This window comes from Panthera uncia, chromosome B1, assembly GCF_023721935.1.
Source record: "Panthera uncia isolate 11264 chromosome B1, Puncia_PCG_1.0, whole genome shotgun sequence".
NCBI lineage: Eukaryota > Metazoa > Chordata > Mammalia > Carnivora > Felidae > Panthera > Panthera uncia.
Genome location: NC_064811.1, coordinates 168,244,894 through 168,263,682, shown reverse-complemented (window position 1 = coordinate 168,263,682; position 18,789 = coordinate 168,244,894). Strand labels below are relative to the sequence as shown.

The window sequence follows — 18,789 nt, the reverse complement described above, 5'->3', positions numbered from 1 at the left end:
CATGGTGTGTCCCGCTTCTTCTCAAGTGATCCAGAAAAAAAAAATTATATATATCAACCTAAATGTTAACAATTGATTAATTTGGAAGACTGTATGTGAGCACTCCTTGTACCCTCTCTGCCATATTTCTATAAGTTTTTGCTTAGAAGACACAAAAAGTTGAAGTAAGAAAACCTCTGCCTTTCAAGTTTTCAGGAGACAGGACTATCATGCCTCAGACCTATCGTTAGTGTTTCGTCACACCCAGTGGGATTCTTCACTCAAGGTTTACTGTGTTTGTTTCCAACACCACTGGGCCCCTGCTGTCTTTATCTCTTTTGCCACAAGCCAGTAGGACACTTAAGTGACTATGATGAAGAATTGATGGAAGCTGAGGGTGGACCAACATAAGAGAGAGAGAGATAATGCTGGGGGGCAACATCCTCAGAGAGTCTCCCACACTTTTGTGGGCCTTACCTCCATGAAGCCTACCAGGTTCTCCTCCTCAATATCTGAGGAAGATCTTCTCCAAGGTCTGGCTGGGGGAAGAGAATAGTAATCCTTATGAAACACACACACACACAGCCTTCTCCATAACAAATGCCTGCTTTCCAGACTCTTAACTTTAGAGAGCAACCTGATGGTTCCCAGAAGGGAAGGAGGGAGGGAAGGGGTGAAACAGGCAATGGGGATTAAGGAGTGTACTTGTGATGGCCCATGAACTCACTTTATTGTATACCTCAACCTAATATAACACCGTATGTTCACTCACTGGAATTAAAATACGAACTTAAAGAAAAAAAAAAAAGCCTGTTCCCCAGAGGAAGACCTTGCCAGAAGCTTATCTTAGTTGGATGAGGGTGTTCCCCCTACTTTAGCCACTCTAGAACTCATTTCTCAGTTATAGGAGAAAAAACAAACAAACATAGTAAACAAAGATCAGGACTTTAAAGAAAATGATTGGGAATGTAGTCGCCTGGGAACAGAATGGGGAACAGGGAGGAAGAAAAGCTGTATCGTATCACTGAAGAGCTACTTGTAAAGTCCACAAACTGTAGACACAGGCCCGCTAAGAGACTGAGACCTAACTATAAGACTGTAGAATGGGGGCGCCTGGGTGGCTCAGTCGGTTAAACGTCCGACTTCAGCTCAGGTCATGATCTCGCGGTCCGTAAGTTCGAGCCCCGCATCGGGCTCTGGGCTGATGGCTTAGAGCCTGGAGCCTCCTTCCGATTCTGTGTCTCCCTCTCTCTCCGCCCCTCCTCCATTCATGCTCTGTCTCTGTCTCAAAAATAAATAAAACGTCAAAAAAAAAAAAAAAGACTGTAGAATGTTTCTCTCACCCCCACAGCTCATCACCGCGGTTACAGAGCTCTAGTATTACATTAAATTATAGCGGAAAGGGCTGTAAGACTTAGATTCTCCCCGAGGAGAAGTACTTAGGGAAATCCTAAGTCAACAGGAAGGCAAAAACAAGAACACTAGAGAAAGTTGATGCCTTTGGCTATGAAAAATGTGAAATACAACTAAGGCTAGCCAAATTAATATAAATCTTCACATAGACCAAAGGTCTATTTGCCTCAGTTTCTATTACCTAACATATGAAGTCCAGCTTTCAAGAGAAAATTATAATATTTGCCAAAGGCAGGAAAAATGCCCTCAAAATACAAAGAAATCATCAGGACCGGACTCAGGTTACAAAGATGTTGTAAATATCAGAAATGAAACTTAAAATAACTAGGAGGGGCGCCTGGGTGGCTCAGTCGGTTGAGCGTCTGACTTCAGCTCAGGTCATGATCTCATGGTTTGTGAGTTCGAGCCCCGTGTCGGGCTCTGTGCTGACAGCTCAGAGCCTGGAGCTTGCTTCAAATTCTATGTCTCCTCCTTTCTCTGCCCCTCCCATGCTCATGCTCTGTCTCACTCTGTCTCTCAATAATAAATAAATGTTAAATAATTTAAAATAACTATGAGTAATATGTTAAGGATTCCACTGGTACACGTAGACAACACAAAAGAACAGATGAGTAATGTAAACAGAGATGGAAACTCTAAGAAAAAAGCAAAAGAAAATGTTAGATCAAAAGTATTGTAACCCAATTGAAGAACGTTTTTGAAGGACTCATCAGTGGATTCAACACAATTAAAGAAAGAATCAACGATCTCAGGGCACCTGGGTGGCTCAGTTGGTTAAGCATCCGAATTCGGCTCGGGTCGTGATCTCACGGTTTGTGGGTTCAAGCCCTGCGTCAGGCTTGGTGCTGACAGCTCAGAGCCTGGAGCCTGCTTTGGATTATATGTCTCTCTCTCAATCTGCCCCTTCCCCCATGATGCTCTGTCTCTCTCTGTTTCCAAAATAAATAAACATTAAAATAATTTTTTTTTAAAAAAAAGGAACGAATCAATGATCTTAAAGATAGGTCAATAGAAACTTCCCAAACCAAAATTCAGAAAGAACAGAGAATAAAGAAAAAGATAAAAACAGCATAGAGCACCCAAGGAATGTAGGACCATTTCAAAAGGTGTAACTTAGGCATGATTGGAATACCCAAAGGAGAAGACAGAATGGAGCAGAGGAAATATTTGAAGAAATAATGGCTGCTGGCTTTCCAAAATATAGACAACAAATCAAAGATCCAAGAAGCCCAGAGTACGCTAAGCAGGATAAGTGCCAAAAATAAAGCACTCCTAGGCATGTCATATTCAAGCTGCAGAAGAGGAAAGACAAAGGAACATCTTGAAAGAAACCAGGGGGGGACAACCTCTTACATATGGAGAAGCACGGACAAGAATTACACCAAACTTATCAGAAACTATGCAAGGTAGGAGGGAGTTGTGTGAAATATTTAAAGGGTTGAAAGAGAAGGACTACCTAGGATTCTCCATCCAACACATTCTTCTTCAAAAGTGAAGAAGAAATAAGGACTCTGAAAATTTAAAAAGATAAGAGAATTCATCACCAACAGGCTTTCATTGCAAGCGATGTTAAAAGTTCTTCAAGTAGAAGAAAAATGATATAGGTCAGAAAATTGGATCTACATGAAAAGAAAAAAAAACATCAGAGAAGAAATAAGCGAAGGCAGAACAAAATCCTTTTTTTAAAATTCCCCGTTGATCTAAGTGATAATTATTTATTTAAATAAATGAGTAACAGTACATTGGGTGAGTATATCATATTGATAAGTGAAATGAATGACAATAATTTCAGAAGGGAGAGAAAGGAGGTATTTGGGTTACTTTTTATATGTGAGGAGTATATGTTATAGTGCTATTTGAAGGAAGCCTTAGACTAAAAATTTAGGGGCGCCTGGTTGCCTCAGTTGGTTGAGCGTCCGACTTTGGCTCAGGTCATGATCTCACGGTTGGTGAGTTCGAGCCCCGTGGCGGGCTCTGTGCTGACGGCTCGGAGCCTGGAGCCTGCTTCAGACTCTGTGTCTCCCTCTCTCTCTGCCCCTTCCCCGCTCATGCTCTGTCTCTCAGAAATGAATAAACGTTAAAAAAAATTAAAACATTTATATTGGTAACTCTAGAGCATCACTAGAAACAGCTAAAAAGAGGAGGACAAGTAACATACTAAGATAAGAGATGGATGGAGTCACACAAAAATGCTTAATACCAGAAAAGTCAGAAAAAGAAGCCATAAAACAAAGAACAAATGCATGAATAGAAAACAGTTACAAACATAGACATTAATCCAATTGTATCAATAATCACTTATTTTTTTAATGTGTATTTATTTTTGAGAGAGACAGAGACAGAATGTGAGTGGGTTAGGGGCAGAGAGAGAGGGAGACACAGAATCCAAAGCAGGCTCCAGGTTCTGAGCTGTCAGCACAGAGCCCGACACGGGGCTCGAACTCATGAGCTGTGAGATCATGACCTGAGCCAAAGTCTGGCACTCAACTGACTGACCCACCCAGGTGCCCCTCAATAATCACTTTAAATGTAAATGGTCTAACCACAACTTTTACCATACAGAGGTAAAGGGAATTAAAAAAATTATATGTTGTTAATAAGAGACTCACTTTGAATATAAAGTTGAAAATAAAGGAAATGGAGAAAGCTATATCATGCTAATGAAAACCTCAGTAACTACATTAATTTCAGAGGAAATGCACTTCCGGACCAGGAGGATTATCAGGGAAGCAGAGTGTCCTTACACAGTGATAAAGGAGTCAATTTTTAAAGACATACCAGTCCGAAGTGTTCATGTGACTAACAACACAGCGTCAAAACACGAGGCGAAAACTGATAGAAGTAAAAGGAGAACTAGACAAATGCTCCACTGTTGTTGAAGTTTTCAATATTCTTCTATCAGTGATTGACAGATCCAGTAGGCTGAATGTCAGTAAGGAGACAGATGACCTGAAAAGCACTATTTAATCACATTGACTTAATTGATACTTATAGAATACTCCATCAAATAATGCAAGACTACACATTTCTCTCAAACTCATATGATTCACCAAGATAGACTGCATTCTGGGCTGTAAAACATACCAAATTTAAAGAATAGAAATCATGTAAAATAAGCTTTCGGACTGCAGTGGAATTAAGCTAAAAGTCCATAACAGAAAGATAGCTGGGAAATTCCCAAAATATTTCGGGATTGCCAACACACTTTTATGTATACATGGGTCAAAGAAGAAGACTCAAAATAAAATTTAAAATATTTTTACTAAAGCAAAATAAAAACATAAGATCAAAATGTGTAAGATATAGCTAAAGAAGTGGTTAGAAATTTATAATTTTATCAAACACGTATATTAGAAAACAATACAGGTCTAAGTTTAAGAACCTGATTTTCTACTTTAAGAAATGAAAGAAATCCGGGGTGACTAGGTGGCTCAATCCGGGGCGCCTGGCTGGCTGGTTAAGTGACCGACTTCGGCCCAGGTCATGATTTCACGGTTTGTGGGTTTGAGCCCCACATCGGGCTCTGTGCTGATGGCTCAGAGCCTGGAGCCTGCTTCGGATTCTGTGTCTCCCTCTCTGTCTGCCCCTCCCCCACTCATGCTCTGTCTCTCTCTCCTTCAAAAATAAATGTTAAAAAAAATTAAATTCTAGAAATGAAAGAAATCCACAGCAAGCAGCAGAAAAAATATATATAAAAAGTTAGATCAGAAATCAATGAAATTGAAAACAGGAAAACAATAAAAATCTACTGTATCAAAACTAGTTATTCAAAAAGATCAAGATGATAAGCTTACAGTGAGAGTAATGAAGAAAAAAGAGAAAGGGCACAAATTACCAATAACAAAACTGAAACAGAGGTCATCACTACTCTTTCGTGGAGATAAAAAGAGTGATATAGGAATATAATGAACAAGTCTATGACTACAAACTGATAACTTAGAGAACATAGACTAATTCATTGAAAGAAATAAACTACCAAAACTCACACAAGGAGAAATAAATAACCTGAGTTATGTTTATGTTTATGTATTTTTTGTTGCGATATTATTAACATATAACATTATGTTAGTTTCAGGTATGCAACATAATGAGTCGTTATTTGTACGTATTGTGAAATAATCACCACAGTAAGTCTAGCTAATATTCATCACCATGCCCAGTTACAAAACTTTTTTTCTTGTGATGAGAACTTCTTTTTATTTAAAAAAAATTTTTTTTTTACATTTATTTTTGAGAAACAGAATGAGACAAAGTGTGAGCGGGGGAGGGGCAGAGAGAGAAGGAGACACAGAATCTGAAGCAGGCTCCAGGCTCTGAGCCAGCGGTCAGCACAGAGCCTGATGCGGGGCTTGAACTGTGAGATCATGACCTGAGCCGAAGTCGGACGCTCAACCGACTGAGCCACCCAGGCGCCCCTCTTGTGATGATAACTTTTAAGATCGATAGGCATACCTTGGAGATAGGGCAGGTTCAAATGCAGACCATTACATTAAAGTTAATATCGCAATAAAGTGAGTCAAATGAAGTTTTTAATTTCCCAGTGCATATCAAAGTTATGTTTATGGTATACTATAGTCTATTAAGTGTGTAAAGCATATATGTAACAAGAGTACAGACCTGAATTAAAAATATTTTACTGCAAGGGCGCCTAGGTGGCTCAGTCACTTAAGCGCCGAACTTCAGCCCAGGTCATGATCTCACAGTTTGTGGGTTTGAGCCCCACGTTGGGCTCTGGGCTGACAGCTCAGAGCCTGGAGCCTTCTTCAGATTCTGTGTCTCCCTCTCTCGCTGTCCCTCCACCCCCTCTCAAAAATTATAAATAAACATTAAAAAAAATTAAAAAAATATTTTATTGCTAGAAAATGCTAGCCATCCTCTGAACTTTCAGTGAGTTGTGATCTTTCTGCTGGTGGGTCTTGCCTCGATGTCGATGGTTGCTGATTGATCAGGGTGATGGCTACTGAAGGTTGGGGTGGCTGTGGCAATTTCTTAAAATAACACAACCATGATTTTCTTTTGGTTGAGTATAGCGGGCACACAATGGAACATTAGTTTCAGGTGTACAACTTAGCGATCGGACAAGTTCATAGAGTTGCGATATTCACCATCTGCCCCATTACATTGCTATTACGATATTATTGACCGTATTCCTTATGCTCTACTTTTTATCCCCATGTCTTACTCAATTCTATACCTGGAGACCTGTATCTCCCTCTCCCTTCACCTATTTTGCCCAACTCCCGCTCCTCTCCCCTCCGGCAACCATCAGTCTGTTGTCTGTATTTATAGTTCTGATACAGCTTTTCGTTTGGTCATTTTTTAAAAATTTGAGTGAATCATATGGTATTTGTCTTTTTCGGTCTGAATTATTTCACTTAGCATAATACCATCCAGATCTATCCATGTTGTCTCAAATGGCACGGCCTCATTTTTTAATGACTATGTAATATTCCATTGTGTATATACATACCACAGTTTCCTTATCCATCCGTCTATTGATAGACACGTATATTGCTTCCATAGCTTGGCTATTGTAAATGAAGCTACAATAAACATAGGTGTGGGTATATCTTTTTCAGTTAGTGTCTTCATTTTCCCTAGGTGAATATCCAACAGTGGAATTATTGCATCATATGGTATTTCTATTTTGGATTTTTTGAGGAACTTCCAACGTGGTTTCCATAGTGGTGTACCAATTTACATTCCCACCAATGGTGCACGAGGGTTTCTTTTTCTCTACACCCTTGCCAACGCTTGTTTCTTGTCTTTTTAAAAAAATTTTTTAAAAAATGTTTTATTTATTTTTGAGACAGAGAGAGACAGAGCATGAGCAGGGGAGGGGCAGAGAGAGAGGGAGACACAGAATCCGAAGCAGGTTCCAGGCTCTGAGCTGTCAGCATAGAACCTGACACGGGGCTCGAGCTCATGAACCGCGAGATGACCTGAACCGAAGTCGGACGCTTAACCGACTGAGCCCCCTTGTCTTCTTGATTTTAGCCATTCCAACAGACAAGGTGCCCCTCTTGTCTTCTTGATTTTAGCCATTCCAACAGATATGAGGTGACATCTCATTGTGGTTTTGATTTATATTCCCTGATGATTAGTGATAACGAGCATCTTCTCATGTGTCTGTGTCTTTTCTTTACACAACAATGAATTTTGCTGCATCCCTTGACTCTTCCTTTCATGAATGATTTCTCCCTCGTATGCAGTTCTGTTTAGTAGGATTTTACCCACAGTAGAACTTCTTTCAAAATTAGATTCAATCTTCTTAAACCTGCTGCTGCCTTATCAACTAAGTTTATACAATCTTCTAAATCCTTTGTGGTCATTTCAACCATCTTCACAATATCTTCGTCAGGAATAGAACCTATCTCAAGAAACCACTTTCTTTGCTCAGCCATAAGAAGCAAGGCTTCATCCATCAGAGTTTTACTGTGAGACTGCAGCAATTCAGTCACATCGTCATGCTGCACTTGTAATTGTAGTTCTCCTGCTATTTCTGCCACATCTGCAATCACTTCTTCTATTGAATTTTTGTACCCCCTAAAGTCAGCCATGAGGGTTGGAGTCAATTTCTTCCAAACTCCTGTTCACGTTGATATTTTGACCTCTTATGGTGAATCATGAATGGTCTAATGGCATCCAGAATGGTGAATCTTTTCCAGAAGATTTTCACTTTACTTTGCCCAACTCCACGGAAAGAATCACTTCAAGAACTGTTCCTTTGCATTCATGACATGGCTAGTTGTTGGGTGCAAGAGGCTTAGCTCTTGGTTTATCTCAGTTTTCAATATGTCTTCCTCACTAAGCTTAATTGTTTCTAGCTTTTGATTTAAAATGAGAGGTATGTGACTCTTCCTTTCATTTGAACGTTTAGAGGCCTTATGTTTATTAAATAATTAAATCAGTATTAATATTTCAACAAAGAAAGCACCTGGCCTAGATGATTTCACTGGTGATTTCCACCATAAATTAAAAGAAGAAATAATGGCACTCCTCCATAATCCTTCCAGAAAATAGAAGCAGAGGGAACAGCTATTAGAATAGCATTATATTGGCCAACACCAAAATCAAGTACAGAAGACACATCAACAGCAAACTATAAACCTAGATGCAAAAATCTTTCACAAACTGTTAAGGATTGGCAAATTAAAGCCAAAATGTATAAAAAGAATTTTATACCGTGACCCTGTGGGATTTATTCTAGGTATTCAGGCCAGTGTCGTATTTGAAAATTGATGTAATCTATCTTATTTAAAAAAAAACTAAAGAAGAAAAATAACGTGAGCAATGACGCAAATAAAGATCAGTGATACAAAGGGCACCTGGGTGGCTCAGTCAGTTAAGTGTGTGACTTCGGCCCAGGTCATGATCTCACGGTTTGTGAGTTCGAGCCTCACATCAGGGTCTGTGCTGACAGCTCAGAGCCTGGAGCTTACTTCAGATTCTGGGTCTCCCTCTCTCTCTGCCCCTCCCCCATTGGTGCATGCGCCTGTGCGCTCTCTCTCTCTTTCCCTCTCTTAAAAATAAATAAAACACACACACAAAAGATCAATGATACAAAATAAAGCATTTCAAAACTTCTAACACTTGTTAATGATAAAAAACTGTTATCTAAGAGTAGAGGGATAATTCCTAAAGTTGAAAAGAAATATCTGGGAAAATAAAAATCAATAGCTAACCTACTAGTTACTGGTGGTGATACAGAGACCAGACTCTTGGCCTCTTAGATCAGGATCAAGACAAGGATGTCTCCTCCTATCACTCCTTTTCAACATACCTGGAAGTCCTAGGGATTGCAAAGGAAAAAAAAAAAAAAAAAAAAAAAAAAAAAAAAAAAAGAAATAAATGACTTAAAGATCAGAAGGGAAGAAATAAAAGCCATCTTTATTCATAGAAAATATGACTGTCTATGTAGAAAATCCCAAAAAGTGACAAAAAAATTCTGAAACTAATAAGCAAGTATGTCGAGATGATCAGATTCAAGGCTATATCCAAAGTCAGTTGCTTTCCTACATACTAGCAATGAGCAATTGTAAATTGAATTCAAAAACCTAATAATACTTACATTAGCATAAAAATGGAGATGTTTAGTTATAAATCTAAAAAAAATATGTAGGACTTTAATGGGAGAACTATAAAATACTGGTAAAAGAAATTAAATAAATGGAAATATATTTTGTGTTCATAGATGAGAAGAATGGATATAGACTGTCAGTTCTTTCTAGTTTGATCCATTGATTCATTGTGATTCTAATCAAAATCTCAACAAACTCTTTTGTAGAAACCAATAACTCATTCTAAAGTTTATGTGGAAAGACAAAATTTACATGGGAAGGTAATAAAATACTGGAGAACAACATTGGAGGACATATACCACCCAATTTTGAGACTTCATATAAAGTTACAGTAATCAAGTGATTTGGTCTTTCTGTAGGATAGATTTCTTGAGGTGAAATAAATTGATGAAATAAAAAACGTGGAAATCCAAATTTTGACAGGTTGTGTTAATTTCTATTGTGGCTGTAAACAAATTACCAGAGGTAACCAGACCCCCAAATTTGGGGGCTTAAACAATTCAAATATATTATCTTACAGTTATGGAGATTAGAAATATTAAATCAATTTTACTGGGCTAAAATCAAGGTGTTGGCAGGCATGCGTTTCTTTTGGAGGCTCTAGGGGACAACCCACTTCTTCACCTTGCTCAGTTTCTAGAGGCTGCTTACATTCCTAGCCTCTGACCCCTTCTTGCCTCCTCAAAGCCAGTAGTCTCTTCCTTAATCTTTGTTTCTGCCCTTACATATTCTCTCTCTGACTGTGATCCTCCTTCCTCCATCTTATATGAACCCTTGATTACATTGGAGGCACTCAGAAAATCTGGGATTGTCTCTGGATTGTGTTTGGCATATTTTTACATACAAAGTACACAGTTATGAAAAATACAGGTGAGGTCCATCAAAGAGGACCAAATGTACAGCCTACATTCCATCAAAGAGTTCGATAGAGGTGGGATGGGTTGAAGAGAGGTAAGTAACAAATAAAAGAATGAGATAACTGTCCAAACTTATACGTGGTATTAAAAAAGATTATGTGACAAAGAGTGATTATAATCTAGTTATTTTAGATTACGTAATCAGAGAAAGTTTTACTGGGAAGGTATGGTTTACGCTTAGAGAAGAAATTTTAAACAACCCATAAAATGAAAGCCCAAATCCAGTGAGCCTAGTACAGATCTGGAAGCAGAGTGAAAAAGGAAAAGAATGACACACCGATAGTCCTAAGATATTTGGTGTATTCAAGGAGACCTAGATCTGTGTGGCTGGAGACGATTGAAAATAATAAATTTGAAGATATAGGCTGGAGCCAGATGAATGGAAGGCTTCTTTGCTCTAAATCCAATGCAAGGCCATGATAAGGTTTTTAGATATAGGTAGGTGAGGACGGCACGTGTGTGTGTGTGTGTGTGTGTGTGTGTGTGTGTGTTGGTGGGTGGGAATCTGATTTATGCTTTAGAAAGATGTGGCTGCTCTGTGGAGAATGGGTTTCAAATGAGCAAGAGAAGAGACCAATAATCCACCCTAATCATGGGAGAAAGGAGAGTGGCTTGACAAGGGTTAGCAGTGAAGTGCAAACATTATATAGATTAGGAATATATGTATGAATTTTATTTTTTATTTTTAAAAATTTACATCCAAATTAGTTAACATATAGTGCAACAATGATTTCAGGAGTAGATTCCTTAGTGCCCCTTACCTATTTAGCCCATCCCCCCTCCCACAACTCTCCAGCCACCCTCAGTTTGTTCTCCATATTTATGAGGCTCTTCTGTTTTGTCCCCCTCCCTGCTTTTATATTATTTTTGTTTCCCTTCCCTTATGTTCATCTGTTTTGTCTCTTAAAGTCCTCATATGAGTGAAGTCATATGATTTTTGTCTTTCTCTGACTGACTAATTTCACTTAGCATAATAGCCTCCAGTTCCATTCACGTAGTTGTAAATGGCAAGATTTCATTCTTCTGATTGCCGAATGATACTCCATTGTATATATATACCGCATCTTTATCCATTCATCCATCGATGGACATTTGGGCTCTTTCCATACTTTGGCTATTGTTGATAGCGCTGCTATAAACATGGGGGTGCATGTGTCCCTTTGAAACAGCACACCTGTATCCCGTGGATAAATGCCTCGTAGTGCAATTGCTGGGTCATGGGGTAGTTCTGTTTTTAGTTTTTTGAGGAACCTCCATAATGTTTTCCAGAGTGGCTGCACCAGCTTGCATTCCCAAGGAATACATTTTAGAGATGAAGTTGCCAAGACTTGCTGATTAATTTAATTTTTGATAGGATTATTAGGATAAATAAAGACTAACTTCTAGAATTTGGTATTGGGCCACTGTTCATTAGTGATGCCATTTACTAAGATAGGGAAGATGAGAAAAAAACATAACCTTGGATATGGACAGGTGTGTTAAGAATTCTGCTTTGGTTTTATTAATTTTGTAACAACCTTTAGGCTCCGATGAGGAGGTGCAAGAAAGATCTTAGATATACAAAAGTTGAGTAAATGTGAGGAGAGAAATGCGAACTTGGAAGTTACCAGAGCATATATGGTATTTAAGGACACAGGAATGGAAAAGATCTCTTAAGGCGAGAGTGTCGACAGAAGAGTGGAAGACACAGAACAGAGTCTTGAATCATTTCATGTATCAATGTCAAGCAAAAAAGGAGAAATAAGTGCACAGTAGGGAATCCAGTAGGGAGAATGTAACAGTTTTAGGGTAACAGAATCCAAGAGTAGAGATTATCTTAAGTAGGCAGATGAGGTGAACTCTTGACGGCTGCTGAGCGTTCTAATAAGATGAGGACAGCAAAGCCATTGGCAGAATGGAGTTCATCTATCACTTTAATTTTCATTATCTCAGCCCAGTGGTGGACATGGAAGCATAATGCCTCATAGTTGCTATAAGGAACTAGGTAGCTCATAGGAGTGGGTGTTTTGCTGAGAAAAAGAGCACAGAAATGGGGCGTTAATTGGAGGAGGACATAGGTTTATGGTGTGGGTGTGTCTGTGTTAAAATGGCGGACGCTAGATTAGGTTGGTACCCTAATGAAATGGATCCAACAGAAGGAGAAATCGGTGATGAGAAATTCAGGAGTTAGGTCGTTAAAAACAAAACAAAACACGTGGTGCGGTCCATATTCAAGACTGGCCTTAGATGGGGCTAGGGACACTTTATCCATAGTAACAAAAGGCAAAACGATGGTATAGACGAAGATGCAAATAGGGTGGTTGACGTAGTGGTGCGAACATAGGAATTACTGCCTAACTGCCCATAATTTCTTCATGAAACGTGAGACGAGATTAGCTATGAAAGAAGTGATTGTAAAGGAGGGTTGGAAAGATCAAAGTTCTGAGAGAAAAGAAACACAAAGCAAATGATATTTTTGGAGCGTGGAAAGGGCAGTGAGATCTTTCGGGCAGTGCTGTGTGCCTCAGAGATTTAGGATCATGAGTCTGAAGTTCGACTTTCAGGGTGATTGTGTATTTTTCTCCTCCAGATCTTTCCACCTGCATACAAGCAGCCAAAGAGCAAGCCGGAAGATGAGTTTAACCAGGATAGACAAATGTGCAAGAAATCCCTTTCTCCACAGTCTCAGTAATTGTAGCTACTACCAGTGTTTAAATTTTGTCATATGGGAGCTAAAAAAACAAAATCTCATTTTGTTTTAGCTTGTATTTCTCTTACCTCTAGTGAGACTGAACATCCTTTTCATATGTATGGCAGTCATTGTATTTCTTCCTCCATAAATTATTGGTTCATATTCTCTACTCTTTTTCTGTTATTTGTTTTTCTTCTTATTGATTTTTAAGATTTGTATAATGAACACAAACATTTTGTTACATATCTTGCATTATTTTCTCTCAGGTTATGATTTTTTTCTTGATTTAGTGTCTTTCACTATATTGACTATATTGACTATATTGACTATATTTCATAGTCAAATATATTCATATTTTCCTTTGGAGTTTCTGGGTTTATGGATTGCTTAGTCTTCTTTTCTTCCACCCCACTCAAAGCTTATAATGTTAGTCCCCTGTATTTTATTATAGTATTTTCCAAACTTTTAAAATATTCGATCATTTCATAATTTGAGTTCAATTTTGTATACAGCATGCGGTAGGGACTCTATTATTTTGATGGATAACCAATGGTCCGATAAATTTTCCCACTGCTTTAAAATGTCAACTTTTCATATTTGATATTTATATATATGCATATATACGTATGCAAATACATAGTCATGTATCTGGATTTTCTTCTCTGTCCCATTGCTTTTTCCTGCTGACACCTGTTACTGTTAGAACTAATATAGTTCCGCATCATGTCTTGATATTTTTTGGACAAGTCCCTCCCTTACTCTTCCTTTAAAACTTCTGTTGGTTATTCTTGCGTATCTCTGGATAAATTTTACAATTTGCTTATCAATGCCAATGGGCCTCACTAGTGTTGAATTTACATATTAGTTTGGGGAAACATTTAAAATTTGCTTTGGGAGAGGAAGAGGAAAGCAGAGAGGAAGACACCCTACGCAGGCTAAGATGAGCTGATCCTGGGGTTCCAAGACACGATTACAGACCCTGTGGGCAGAAGAGATCCAAAGTCAGGAGAGGTGGTCAGATAGGGTCAGATTCACTCTCACCATGTACTGACCAAAGGTTAGTCTTGAAGATTCTAAACACATCAGTTTTGTTTACAACTACCTGCTGAAAAGCTGTCCAGGAAGCTGTATCACGGCCACTTGTTTTTCCAAACTGATGTGTCTGTCTGTTGAAATAAACTAATATTCTCAAATTACTCGGCTATTTGGTAGGTACAAGTTAAAAAGAAAACAGGAACAGAAAATTGGGGAAAAGAGGCTAGAACTGATGATATGTAGGAGAGGAGCTTGCAATTTATCAAAGTAAGAATACCGCAAAATTAAAAACCAGTTCTATTAGGTGAATGTCTTGGATAGAAGAAACTTCATAAGGGAGTTTATTCAATAAAGGGAAAGATACTAAGTTACGATAATAGTCCCTTCTTCACGGACTAAATGAGAAGCAGGCATCAGAGGCCAAGTCTGAAAATATCACAACCAATCTCCTTCCTACCTAGTTTAACACGAAGAACATTGTATGTGTTATTTTCCTATCTGCAGGAGTTTAAGGAGTGTTCCTATGAAAAAAGAAGCATTGCACTCTTGAGCTATCAACTTTTCTTTCATTTTCTTTCCTGTGCTACTTATGTTTCTTTTTTGCTTTCTGCAGAAAGAAAGGAAGGAAGAAGGAAAGCCATAGTTAGAATGAAATTTCCTTCAACAGCAGGCAGAACTGCAGTGTTCTGCAGAACCTCATTCCTGATGGGGCTAATGGCAGGGAGCTATTTATAGACAGGCTCTGAAATTTCCTTGGTAACAAGGGGTGGGGAGAACTCTGTCCCCGCGGCTGCTGGAAATATCCCGGGCCAGTCAGTGGCCTTGCCCCTGATTTCTGAAACTGTGGAGTTCTTCTCAAGTGTTCCAAGGTCCAGGATTATTTTCATTCACATTAACACATATTTCGTGGTTGGAGACTTTTCATGAATATTTACCGATCCAACTGTGTATTATATTTTGCCTTGATGATAATGTGTTCTCTTGAAGGGGAGATATTTCATTTTGATGGCTAAGCTTTGTACTGCAGCAGCTAATGTCTATGCTTAGGCTTCTTATGCTTTGAGATTTATAAGCTTTTTATTATATTTCACTTTTCTGGGTATTGGCCAGAATCTGAACATTTTCTTCCTTCCCTTTATGTTTGTTCTCTTTTTCCTTCCCTCCAGCTTGACCATCTGTCTCCCTACTTTTGCTTCTGTAGAACCACAGACTATGTACCTAGAGGTTAAACAACACATGCCATCAAAGGATTCAGTTTTTGGAAGTCATTTCGGATCTACGTAAGTACAGAGTGACTTCTGCAAAGAGTTTTACATCTTGTTACCATCTGGGCCTATTACCTCACCTAGAGGACCGCTAACAAGGCCAAGGTCATGGATTCAGACCCTGTATGGTCCAGTTTACTTTACACAGGAAAGAACTCTCCTTTGTGAATAGAGTCATCCAGTGCTAGTGCTGGTGGGTTCTTCTTGAAAATGAGCCCACACTGGAGGACCTGGTGAGAGTTGGGTCGGAGCCAGGCACTTACCATTATTCCAGAAAACTTCAAAGCGTATGTTCTACAGCCAGACAATCAGCAGGTCTCCTGTTTCAATGCACTCTTTATATCGAGCTTTAGAATAGATGGGTCGTGAGCAGTGATCTGTTTCTGACATCTGATGTCACACAGAGAAAGACAAGAACCTAAAGCTTAGTCCAGCCCTTTATGTCATTCTGTCCTTCTATTCGTTTTCCCCAGTCACCTTCCTATAAAGTGCATCTCCTTGGAGTTAAAATCCTGGCAGTGGAGATTCACGGACTGGCACCATTAAATCTGGTGAGGTGAACTGCCATGTGTAACTGGGAGGAGAGTTGCCATTAGATGCACATGATTTTTGAGGATATTAAAGAGCAGAAAATCTGAGCATCTTCTCCATTTGGGTTTCGTAATACTAGTAAAATATTTCTTGGATGTCTTGAAATTACAAACCATTTCCACATCTTCATTTGGTCCATCACGTGTGAGATTGGCTTGACAGGCATCGTTACATCTTTCAGATCAGATGAATCATACAGAGAAAGGTTGAATGGCTTGCCCAAGGTCACACTGTCTGTAAGGTCTTTGGACACCGATCCAGGGAGCTTTCTATGATATCACTCACACTATATTTTATTTCTTGGCTTGCAGATGCATAAACATCTTAACAGAAATTGATTGTGTTATTGAAACCATTTCTATTTTTGAGTTGATCAGGGAGGGCAGATTTCATACACCTTCTAGAGTCACAATAACATACCTCACCGGATTTATGGAACATTGGATATGGCCTCAAAGGAGATTGAATAGATAATTCCAAAAATCATTGAGAGCCTTCTTAGGGAGACTATGCCAATGTGGAAGTTGATACAGTTGCCAAAATTAGAAAGACTTGCTTTGAAATCCTGGCTCTGCCTTCTTTATTGTTCAAACAATCCTACCCTACATGATTAGGAAATAACCTTGGCAACAGTCTTTCTGAAACTAATTTGCCAAATTGTGTAATAGCCTTGCTCAGAACTGAAATCCAAATGTAAGAAAATTATTAAAGGGATTTCAATTCAGAATCCTGGGAGTAGGAGGAAGCAGGATGCTCTTCATCTTTATACCCCCAAGACCAGGCACTTCAGTTGTGTGACATTTCTCTTCTAATTAAAGGCATGTCTTGTATCCAAAGGGTCTCATTTACATTTTGCTGCTTTGCAAACGCTAGCATCATCTTACCTTATTTTTTTTTTTACTATATTACATAATGCATTATGTCTTGATGCAATTTAATGCCTCCCGCTGACTACTTAAAATTACTAAACAGAAGGTCAGACTAGATCAGTGAACAGCTATTAAAATGCACAGGCAGCAACACAAACAGTAGATAATTAGTACTCAGTGCAAACCAAAGCCATGAGAAATGCGAAGTAAAAAATATAAACATGATGTTCTCTTAATTTTTGACCGTATCTGTCTTCTGTTCACATTGATGTTTGTGGATTTAGTTCCATCATCGATTTGCCTTTTTGAAATTTGCTTTTCTTCTTGTGAAATATGTTATACACCGAGAAGAGTGAATAACACATATATACAGTTTCAAGGGCAATTATAATATCTTATACATAGAGAAGAGTGCGTAACATGTATGTACAGTTTAAAAAACAATTATAGGGGCCCCTGGGTGGCTCAGTCGTTAAGCATCCGACTTCAGCTCAGGTCACGATCTCGCGGTCCGTGAGTTCGAGCCCCGCGTCGGGCTCTGGGCTGATGGCTCAGAGCCTGGAGCCTGCTTCCGATTCTGTGTCTCCCTCTCTCTCTGCCCCTCCCCCGTTCATGCTCTGTCTCTCTCTGTCCCAAAAATAAATAAAAACGTTAAAAAAATAAAAATAAAAAACAATTATAAAGCAACATCTGTGAACCACTCAGACCAAGCAAAGAATTGCCACATGCCTCTCCATAGTCCAAACAGAATCTCCCTTCACCAGACACAGCAACCAAAGAAATGTGACCATCTGTCCGTCTTGTCTCTATAGATTTATCTTCTTATAGTTTATCCCCTGAGAACTTTAGTTTGATTGCGTTTGGTTTTGAAATTTATGCGAGTGAATTACGGTTTTTTTCTTTTGTGGCTGCTTCTTTTGCTCAATAGCGTATTTGTAAGGCTCATCCACGTCGATGGATGTATGTAAAGTTTATATATTTCTATCGTTGTGTAGTATAGTATTATATTCATAGTTAACAGTTTTTGTACTGATTCTATCCTGATGCACCTTGGATCATTTCCTGTTTGGGAATATTTTGTACAATGTTGCTCTGAATGCCACTGTATCGATCTCCCGGCTATGTACCACAATTTCTCCATAGCGTATACTTAGGGGTATACATCACTACATCACAGGGAGGGCATACGTACCTCCCACTTTGACAGTGGTAAATTACCTCCAAAGTATTTGTATCATGTTTCACTTCTGAGAGTTCCTATCATTCTACCTCGTGCTAACATTTCAAATCATCCGATAGCTTAACTTTGGCCGAAATAATAAGTATGTAATGGTTTTCTACCACGGTCTTAATGTGCATTTCCTTTTTTACTAATGAGTTGATCATCAATTCTCGGTTTGGCATCCGGTTCCTTTAATGTTTTTAACTTTATTCATTCTGAAGACAGAGGGAGAGCATGAACAGGGGAGGGACAGAGGGAGAGAGAGGGAGAGAATGAACACTGACAGTGCAGAGCCCCATGTGGAGCTAGAACTCATGAAACCGTAAGATCATGACCTGATCCGAGATCCAGAGTCGGTTGCTTCACCGACTGAGCCACCCAGGTGCCCCGATTTTGTTTTTGTTGTTTTTTTTTTAGCATTTAACTTTAGTATCATTTGAAAGTTAGGGTTCAACTCTCAAGCGATACTATACTTCACATATAGTGTAAAAATGTACAGAATACACTCACTTCTTTCCTCCTGGACTTTGAGCTCTTTTCAGACATTTTACTTCCGCAAAGGCAACGAGCCTCGCGACACATTGTCATTATTTTCACTTTAAACAGTCAAATACCTTTTACTGAGATTAAAAATGATAAAATTGGGTTTTAAACCCCTTCACACATTTTTTTTCCCTTTCAGCGTTCTTCTTTACGCAGAGCCAACATCTAACTGGTAACGCTTTCCATATTTCTTGAATATTTCT

General features: G+C 38.9%; 1 pseudogene; it reads right to left on the bottom strand.

The window, feature by feature from the left end:
* Nucleotides 1-6,257: 6,257 nt before the first annotated feature.
* LOC125922493 (tigger transposable element-derived protein 1-like) overlaps nt 6,258-18,789 on the bottom strand; it is a 173,844-nt pseudogene continuing 161,312 nt past the window's right edge.